The following is a 10,887-nucleotide window of genomic DNA, read 5'->3' as shown; positions in this document are numbered from 1 at the left end:
AACCTGGCAGCAGAATTCTCTATTGACAGTTTGGACCCTGGGGACAATGCATAATGCATCAAAAATGATAAGCATGCACTTGGTCAAGCTGCGGACCTGCCTTGTCTGTCGGTAGGGACATGAGAACTGTGAAAATTGTTGCTTTATTTTAGTCATCTTCTAGTGATGTTCTTCTGCTCTTGAAGCACGTGCCACTCAAAACACCTCAAATGACTCATTGCAGCATCACTGTAAACTTGCCGAATCATGTCAAACATCTCTGTGGCAGATTTGCCCATTTTTACGCAGAATGCAATGTTTACTCTTTGTTCTAACTTGCTATCTATGATAAAATACCTGATGTGGTGATGCACATACACCAGTTGCACAGCTCCTGGTGTACACTGGACAATGTCTTTTGGCACCGACCTATGAAGGTCGGTTCTCCCTGTGACTGTGTGTGCAGCCAAAAAGGTCTGTTCAATACAATTTTCTTTGAGCTGAAGTCACAATTTTAGGTTTGTGTTAGGATTCAGAACCCTATACTGTACAGTATACGCAGTCATTGTAAGTCTATAAAAAATCAGCAATAAAAAATTGGCATTGTATTTCAATAAGATTTGTTGTAATTTTCAGTAACTTTCAGTTAAACATGTGGACAATTGAAACTTTGATGGCCTTGTATATTTTCTTGTATGTTTATAGAATACAAACAATAATCTTTAATCAATCTTTAGAGAATCATTATTTGCACACTGGTGGGCTGTAAATAAATGTGAAAGGACTCTGGATGCTCTGTCATTGGCACACTCACACAGTCGTAAATCCTGTGAAAAATAATATATATTTGCTCTAATGACCCAGATTTTTGTCTCATAGTGGCATTTCACATTGCTGCTTTTTATTATCACCAACGTTTCGGGAAGATTTAAGACAAACTGCTTTTAAACTTCCTGCAAGACGAATAAACACATATTGATTTGTAAATTCATCTTTCAAGGTTCGCTTTTTCTAGTCTATTTTATTTTTAGGACTTAACCATGCTCTGTTGCTCTTTTGTTTCTGTTTCTTCCGCACACAGTCTACACACTGTAAATTATAACGTTGATTGGCTCTGTTGAGTGACACGTATTGCCATGGCCACCCCAAAAGAATGATTACTAATATAGTAGTTATTCTTATTTATCAGAAAATAACACTTATGGCATTAGGTAATTAGGTAACAACAACAATCGGTAGTTATTTTAAGACACAAAGGTTAACTTTTCTGGAATAGTTCTTGCAAAAACAGTACAGTATTGTCAAGTGCATTTGCTAAACCCACCAAGCACCATGATGAAACTAGTTCTCATGAACACCATCCATTTGGGCATAAATGTAAAAGAGAAAACAATAATGTAGGAAATACTAGACAACAAAAAAGATCAAAGGATCTTTATTGTCAAACTGTGTAAAATAAATTCTGAAATATGTAAAGCAAGATACAAAATTAGTATCTTGCTTGTAGTACTGTACAAAACAATTGTATATATGTATGTATGTATGTATGTACTGTATGTATGTACTGTATGTACTGTATGTATGTATGTATGTATGTACTGTATGTATGTATGTACTGTATGTATGTATGTTTGTACTGTATGTATGTACTGTATGCATGTATTTATGTATGTACATTATGTAAATAAAAACAAATGTGCGTTACCTGTTCATTCCTAATATTGGCTGAATTTAATATATGTATATATATATATATATATACTTAACTATATATATAACTTTTGTAAAGACATAAAGGACTGTATGTAAAATTTTAGATTTCTTTAAAAGTAATATTATTTTACCAAACAACAGATTTAGTTTTACAGTACATTTAGGCATTTGGCAGATGCTCTTATCCAGAGCGACTTACAAAAAGTGCTTTGACGACTTAAGTCTTTATTCTAAAGTCAACTTCCTATAACAAATATCTTTACTTTTAACTTCACTATATTTGTGTATGGTGTTGCGTTATATAACCACGGTGGTGTGTAGCATTTAAAATTAATATTGCAACTTGCTGACTATTGTACACAATTGTGTGATTTGCCTTTTCTCTGTAAAATGTTCAGTCATGTGGTAGGTGCTTAAAGTGAATGTGGCAAAGAGAAAGAAAGAGAGAGAGATACTTTAAGGACACTGAGCTAATACAAGCTCAGTACTTTTGATACTTAAGTATAAACAGAATTCTGGAAAAGTTGAGATGTTTTTAAATTTGAATAAAATGAAAACTAAAAAACTTTTTAATCACATGACCCAATATTTTATTTACAATAGAACATCGAGAACATAAATGTTTTTAACAGAGAAATTTACGCTTTCATCCACTAAATGATCTCTTTCAAATTTGATGCCTGTTACAGATCTTTAAAAAGTTGGGACAGGGGCAACAAAGGCATGAAAAAGCAAGAAGATTCTGAAAAGATTCAGTTGGGAGAACATCTAGCACCGGTATGTAACATGATTAATTATAAAAGAAATGTCTTAGAGAAGCAGAGTCTCTCAGCAGTGAAGATGGGCAGAGGCTCTCCAATCTGTAAAAAAGTGTATAAAAAGATTGTGGAATACTTTAAAAACAATGTTCCTCAATGACAAATTGCTAAGGTTTTGCAAATCTCATCATCTACAGTGCATAACATTATCAAAAGATTCAGAGAAACTGGAGAAACTCTGTGGGACAGAAGGGACAAGGCCAAAGACCTTTGTTGAATGCTCGTGGTCTTCGGGCTCTCAGATGACACTGCATCACTTATCAGCATGATTGCCATTGAAATTACTAAATGGGCCCAGGAATACTTCCAGCAACCACTGTCTGTAAACACAATCCGCCGTGCCAACTGCAAACGCCAACTAAAGCTCTATCATGCAAAAAGAAGCCATATGTGAATGGTCCAGAAGCGCCATTGTCAAGGCTCATTTAAAATGGACTGTTTTAAAGTGGAACAGTGTTCTATGGTCAGACAAGTAAAAATTTGACATTCTTGTTGGAAATCACGAACGCCAGGCTAAAGAGGAGGGAGACCTTTCCACGTGTTATTAGCGTTCAGTTCAAAAACCATCATATCTGATGGTATGGTGGTGCATATCATCATACTGTAAGTGCAAAAGGTATGGGCAGCTTATATGTTTTGGAACAACTATGAAAGCTGTATATAAGGTCTTAGACGGCATCTATTTCAGGGAACGTGTTGCGTATTTCAGCAGGACAAGGCAAAACCACATACTGCGGCTATTACACCAGGGTCCAGGTGCTAACTTGGCCTGCCTGCAATCCCGATTTTTTCCAGCTGCAAACCTATATTAGGCAAGAATAGGACCAAATTCCAACACCAACACTCCAGAAAATCATAACCTCAATGGCCGGATGTCTTCAAACTGTTTTGAAATGTTACACCATGGTAAACATGCCCCCCATCCCAACTTTTTAAATTTAAAATGAGTTTATTTTGTGCATAAAATTGTAAAATTTCTCAGTTTAAACATTCATGTTCTCTATGTTCTATTGTCAATAAAATATGTGCTCATGTGATTTGACAGTCTTTAATTTTTCATTCTATTCAACTTAAAAAAAAAAACACGTCCTGACTTTTCCAGAATTCGAAATCGAATTCAATTTGAAGATAAATGCTTTAATACTTTAATACTTTTGCATTTTTAATGAGATAAATGAGAGGACTTTTTTGTTTTTGTTTCGTCCACTACTGTCTAATAAATACCTGTCATCATAATGATTCTCAAACTGGGTTCATGGACATAACAGTAAGTTCACTGTTCTTCTGTGGTCTTCATAGGAACTTGATGTGAATCCAAGAGAACATCTATGGGGTGTGTTAGAACCGGTGGTTTGCGTTGCGAAACATCGCCTGTAAAGTCTGCACTTGGATCAGAATTGTTGCAGATTGTTGCATCTTGTGTTAAAAAGGCAGCATTAGAATGCAAAAACATAGGATGTCATGTTTTTATTTAGAACCTCTTCATATCCTGTATTCTGGGCAGGATACATCTTGGCACACACATTCACACTTACTTGGTCATTTACACACTATAGGCAATCTTGGAATGCCAGTTAACTTAATCTACATGTCTTTGGACCAACCGGAGTACCCGGAGGAAACCCTCCAAGCACGGGGAGAACATGCAAACTCCATGCACTCAATCCTAAGGCGGGAACTGAACCTGGACCCTGGAGGTGCAAGGCAACAGTGCTAACCGCTAAGTTACTGTGCCGCCACCTGAGCCAAATCTTTGATCATAAAAACAATATCTTCCAACAAATGTTAACAAAAGGAAAGAGAGAGATAATCCCATTTTGAGAAAGCTTTTTTCTTATTTGTTTCTTTTTTTCTTTTATCTTAAATTTATTTACATTTACAGAAATATCATGTTAAATATAAGGTTTACTATACCAGCATGTCTGAACTCTACTCAGAGAAGTTCCTCTTTTAGTTTCACTGAATCACTGGGGTTTATTCCACCACCTATACATCAATACAGATAAAAGTGGCGTCCTTGCAGCCAGCTGTCAGTGCTATTATCACTTAGTTGCTGTTGAATATTTCCCCTTTTCTATTTCTCTCTTTACATCTCCAAGAAACAAATGTACCTCTGTTTGGATTCTTCTTGTTTTCTTTTCAATCTCACTCTCAGTACTGTACTTAAATAATATAAAACTCACTGCTGGTTCTTATTTCCATCTTACTTTTAGGTTGTGTGATATTTTTTACCCTCACAGCTTGATTTTTTTTTATCTCTTCCTTTATCCTTACCTTTTTTTTTCCTCCTGGACTCTGAGCATTTTAAACAGATGGTCATCCTTCTGTTCCCTCACATCACCTCTCTCTCTCTCTCTCTCTCGCTTCCCCATTTCTTCTCACTGCTCTATTTTGATTATCGGAAGTATTTGGTTGATTTGGTGTTTTGCCCTCCTGCTATCTCTTCTTTCAGAATATTATTATAAGTTCTTTACTCTTTCCTCGCTGCCAGCTGCTTTATAAGATTGTCCTTTTGGTTGTTTGCTCATCAATCTTTTGCTTCTCTTCTAAAAATCCCTTTTTTTCTCGAAATATTTAAAACTAACCTTTTTCTCACTGATTGAATTTTCCTTCTCTTTTGTCCTCATCATGTGTCCTTTTGCTTGTTGTGATAAGCTGCCCAGTGTCCACTTGTTCCAAAGTTAGATTTTTCTGAAGGAGAAATAAAAGAAATGTCAATAAAATAATCACTCTTGTTTTGTAATTCCCCACAATTCATCTCAGTCTCTTTCTGTTTATTGTTGCATTCTCTCTACTTGCTTTCCATTTCTGGGCACATATACTGTATATGCTGAAGTCTTTTCCTAAACTCTTTCTCTATTTTAACTGTCTGCTTCAATTTGTTTCTCTGTCTCTATCTTGGCCTGTTTTTTTTTTTTTTTCTTCCCTCTCCATCTTTTTATTCTGCTTTGCAATTGCTCATTCTTTCTTTTTTACTTTTAACCAGTTCTATGTATTTTCCCATCCTCTTTTCAGACACAAGGCCTTCTTCTCATCTGTTTCTTTGATTTCATTTCCCATCTCCCCTTGTTTTTCATTTCGTCTATTGAAAGCAGTGAGCTTCTCAGTCTGTAATGCTATCTCCAATCTCTTTTTCTCCAAAAGCATTTCCATGTCTTTGTGTTGCTTCATTCGTCATATGACTTTTCCTTCTCAGACTGCACTTTGTTGTCCAGCTCTTGGATTTCCTTTTCATGTGTAATTCTCGCTCTGAATTCCTCTACCTCCCTTTTTTTACTCTCAGTCTCACTTTTTTCTTGTCACATCCTGCATTTGTTCCAAATATTCCTCCTCCACATCCTCCAGCAGCTCATCCCTCACCCACTGCCACATTTTTCCCTTTTTTTTTCAGCTCACACCTCAATGCCTCTTTTCTTTCTTTGTGCTCAGCTCTCTCCATCTTGTGCCTTTTCCCAATTCTCTCTATATGGCCATTTTTTGTTACTATCCTGCTCCTTTTCCATTTATTTGGCTCTTCTTTTTTTAAAATAATCCAGCTCTATTCTCTCTCGGTCTCCTTAAACCATCCACTTTGACACTCTTTTTATCCATATGACTCCAGAAGACATGATATTCCCAGGGTTCATCCATGGTTTGGTTCAGTTTCTGTCCGTACTGGCTTTAGTATTGACATTGTAGTGATGACATTTTTGTCATACCAAGAAAATTATTTCTCTGTCATAGATTCTCTTAAAGTTCTGCATGAGCTACTGTACCTTAGCTTATTTTCCTATAAAACAACACAACTACACCTATCAGCCATAACATTAAAACCACTAACAATAAAACCACCTAGGTTTTGGTCCCCTTGTGCCGCCCCTAGTGACGAATCCTTTGGGTGCTGTGGGTTGCGGGGCCTTATGGCTGCTTGATCGGATTGAGACATGAGGAGATTAGAGGTTAGCATCCTTGGGCTCTTTGACTACTAGGCGGCTGTGATGCACTGGGTATTCTGATGCCTTTTTATTGTGGTCAGCATTGACTTTTTTGGCAGTTTGTGCTGCATTTTTTTGTTGGGTCGGACCAATCGTGGTCATGGATGAGACATGAGTGTCCATGATCCTGTCGGTGGTCATAATGTCATTGCTAATCGGTTGCTTAAATGCTTTAGAATGCCATAGCAGTGTCAGTGGACCCCTTTTGCTTTTACGGTTAGCTGTGTTAGTATTCTAGATATGAGCAATACTCATTATTTTAAATGTCAGAATGTATGTTCCATTTAAATGTAGGTTATAATATCGTTTTGTCACTTATCTCTCACTTCATTAACAATATTACAGTATAAACATTGCATCTTTTTTTTTATTGCATTTGCATCTCAACAACAAAAGTGAGTACACCCACACACCATATTACTACAATGTCAAATGATTTAAATTGTATTATAATTGCATTATTTCTATGTTGGCAAATAGAGTATTTCCTGTTATGAACAATCAAAGAAAAATACTTTAGAGACACTATATTAGGAATACAAGCTGCAAAGTTGAACTTAATGCAATAAAAGTAAACACACCTGTAATTACTGTCACACATGTTAGAAAATTTTACTAAAACAAATGATCTATCCATCTGGATGTCTACATTATGTTTCACTTGAAAAGGGATTGCAGGAATTAAAAAATCTAATTCTGGAACTTCACAAAGATGGATAATGATGCAGAAAGATCAGTGATCAATTTCAAATCAGAAATGATAGAAGGAGCCATAGTATCACTAAACAGAGCCTCAGTGGCCATTCTCCTAAAACGATGGCACAGAGAGTGCATTACTTGCAAAATCTAGCTCTGAATAGCAGACAGACAAGTTCAGCATAGTCTTTGCACAATGTCAATCTCTACGGACAGCTTCTTAAATAAAAAAGTTGCCTGCTCTTCGGCAGAAAAGATTAAACTTTGCTAAAAAGCACAAAAGGAAGCCTATTGAATATTGGAGGCACGTTCTTTGGTCAAATGAGATCAAGATAAATTTGTGAGGCTCGGATGGCGTCCAGCATGTTTGGCGTGAACCTGCCAGGACTGCCACAGTTAATGCATAGTCCCAGCAGTGAAGCAATGGGAATGTGATGATAAGCGGATGCATGAGTGCAAAAGGTGTTAGAGAGATGACATTTACAGATGGCACCATGACTGACTACGAATATACAAAAACACTGATTGTCAGAATGACTTCCAATCTCCAGAAGCTTGTCAGAAGAGGAATATTCCAGCATGATAATGAGTCAAAGCACTCTGCCAAAGTAAGCAAGAGTTTCTGGAGGAAAAAACAAACAAACAAAAAAAACTCTGACCTGGCCAAAAAAAAAAAAAAAAAAAGAAAATCACACACTCTAACATTTCATTCATCCACCTTTAGCTTTGATTATGGTGCACAAAGTGGTGGTCAGGTTATGTGTAAAAATGATTCCTCATGCTCCTAGAGACACTCTTTCACTAGTCGACTGGAATATGCCTGTGCCATCAGGGGAAAAAACTCAATAGATGTGATAACATGGCAAGAAAACAAAACAGAACATAGCTTGTCAACCATAATGTAAACCAGTGAAGTACAGTATTTTAAGTGTCCGTTAAAAAATGTGCAAAAAAACGAAATAAAATGGTGTATATATTATTGTCTGTGAGTGTGTCTCAGGCCAGTCCTTTGATGTTAAGGAGTCTATTGGTTTGTTAGAAAAAACGGTCTGTGAGGGCCCAAATGCTTTGTTACCTTTTTTCCAGATGGCAGAAGGGTAAAGAGTGTGTTTGAGGGGGTGTTTGTGGTCATCCACTATCCTGGCGGATTTGCAAATGCACTGTGTGTTTGTAACTGTCTATGAAGTGAGACCATGATGATCCTTTCTGCTGCAGGGTCTTGTGATGATAGCTGGTGCAGTTCCCAAACCACGCAGTGATACATCTACTCAGGAAGCTCTCAATGGTCCTTCTGTAAAATGTGGTGAAGATGGGAAGAGGTAGACAGGCCTTCCTTAGCATTTGCAAAAAGTAGAGGTGCTGCCTGGCTTTCCTGGTTATGGTGTTTTGGGAACAACTTAATATTCTCCCCCAATTGAACACAAAGCAATTTAAAGTTCATAATGATCTCCATGGAGAAGTTGTTGATGTTCAATAGGTAGTGGTCCTTCTTTACACAGTTTAGTCCATATTCAGAGACAGGTTGTTGGTTTAGCATTGGACTTTTCTAATGTTATCTGGTCCAGTAGATCTGTGGGTTGACTCTGCATAAAGTTTTCCTAACATCAGCTGTGGTAAGAGAGTGTACTTGGCTGTTGGAAGAAAGGGTCTTCCTTTTTCCCCACATAGGCCCATGCAGTTGGATTTTGGGAAGCACTGACTTGAGTTTTGCATGCTTAAAATGTCTGGCAACAATAACAAGTCCATCTGTACCAATTAATGCCAATTTGCTTTGGCTCCTCTGTACTGTAGTTATTATAGTGTCAAGTATGGAGCCTTGCTTAACTGACAAGAAAGTTAAGAAAGTTACTGCCTCGAAACTCTGTCCATGGCTACAGAGATGACCTTTATTTACTCCCCAGACCTGTCCATGTACATCAGTCATGTAAGAAGGGTTCAATCAGACCTCATGGAGAACCAACTTTACAAAAAGCGAGAAAGTTTTCTGGAACACATCATTGGTGCAGAGGGAATGTTTATAGATAAGGATAATGTCACAGTTGTGACTGAATGGCCTGCTCCCAAAACATCAAAGAATTGCAATGTTTCCTGGGGTTTGCAAATTTCTTTTGTTGGTTTATTAGAGGGCTCAATACTATTGCTGCTTCTTTAACTGCCTGCTCAAGAAGCACCTGCAGTGGAACTCGGGTGCCACTCAAGCCATTAAAGCAATTAAACGAGCCTTCACCTCAGCTCCTATTCGCAGACACCCTGATCCCTTTACAGCTTCATTTGAGGTGGCCAACATTTCAGGGACTGGAGTAGGAGTGGGGCTTGAACAGAAGTTTGGAAATAAGCCCAAGCTTCATCCAGAGGCATTCCTTTCTCCCAAACTGCTCAGTGACAGTGACATTTCCCTGTCTTGTCATTACTTAGCTGAGTGTGACTTAGTTGCATGGAGTTGGAGTTTATGGTTGTGTTAGACAGGGCCTGGTTATCCCTGGGAAGAAACTGGTTCTGAAACAAGTGATCGAACAAATCAAGTGTCAATTTTTCATCTCAACACGCCATGTCCTTGAGCACTTCTGGGTTTAGGTCCCGATGAAGCCTGTAGGTCTTCAGAGCCTGTTTATTCCATCTGCTCCCTGTCGCAATGGTGTGGAGCTCGAGAAGTACTCTGCCGCTCTTTGTGGACATTGGCAAAACATCAGTAGTTGCTGTCGCTTCTCTTTTAATTCTAGTGCGTGATAAAATAAAATGTTCTATAAAGTGATCATAAAGTGATAGAGAGCCTGCTCCCCACCTTGAAACCAGGAATATCCTGTTTCCCTGAAAATCACACATATATCAGTCTCTCTACAGCACGTAGTTATCCAACAATCCATTAAGCCTAACAGTGTGCAGATTTACCTTGTGACACCAAAACAGCTCTGATGATTCGAGGCATGACTCCACAGGACCTCTGAAGGTGTGTTGTGATATCTGGCACCAGATCCTTTAACCGCTGTAAATTGCAAGGTGGGGCCTAGATGAATCAGACTTGTTTGTCCGGCACATCCCATGGATGCTTGATCAGGGTGAGATCTGGGTAATTTGGAGGCTGCATCAACAAACTCAAACTCAAAGTATCAGAAAGGGTGTTCTGATACCTTTCTATCATTGCCAGCATAAGTTATTATTATTATTTTTTTTTAGCAGTTTGTGCTACATTAAGTTTTATGTGGGATCAGACCAGACAGGCTGGCCTTTGCTCCCCACAGAGATAGATAACCCTGAGTGCCCATGATCTTGTCACCAATTATATACCAGCAACCTGGTGACAGGATCATGGGCACCCGAGGTTATCTGTACCTGTGGGGAGCAAATGCCAGCCTGTCTGGTCTGATCCCACAGAAAACTTAATGTAGCACAAATTGAGACACAAGGCACTACTGGTGACATAAACATTTAAATTTACAGTATATTTATCCGATAGTGCCTTACAACAGCCTTGACACTGACATATTGATTGCTGATACAGTAGCCTTCTCATGGTCAAATTACCACATATTAAGTTAAGTTGGTCACAAATGAATGCAGAATTTAACTCACTGGGCAATATCCAATTGATGTGTTTTTGTTTTGTAAATTATTTATTAGTTTAATTTGTATAGTACTGCTATTACAATAATAAAACTAATTATTGAATGATGCTAAGACACAAATTTCCATGTTAATTTCCATTTTTA

The sequence above is a fragment of the Clarias gariepinus genome, chromosome 11 (assembly GCF_024256425.1).
Source record: "Clarias gariepinus isolate MV-2021 ecotype Netherlands chromosome 11, CGAR_prim_01v2, whole genome shotgun sequence".
In the NCBI taxonomy this organism is placed as follows: domain Eukaryota; kingdom Metazoa; phylum Chordata; class Actinopteri; order Siluriformes; family Clariidae; genus Clarias; species Clarias gariepinus.
This window is presented reverse-complemented; position numbering follows the sequence as displayed.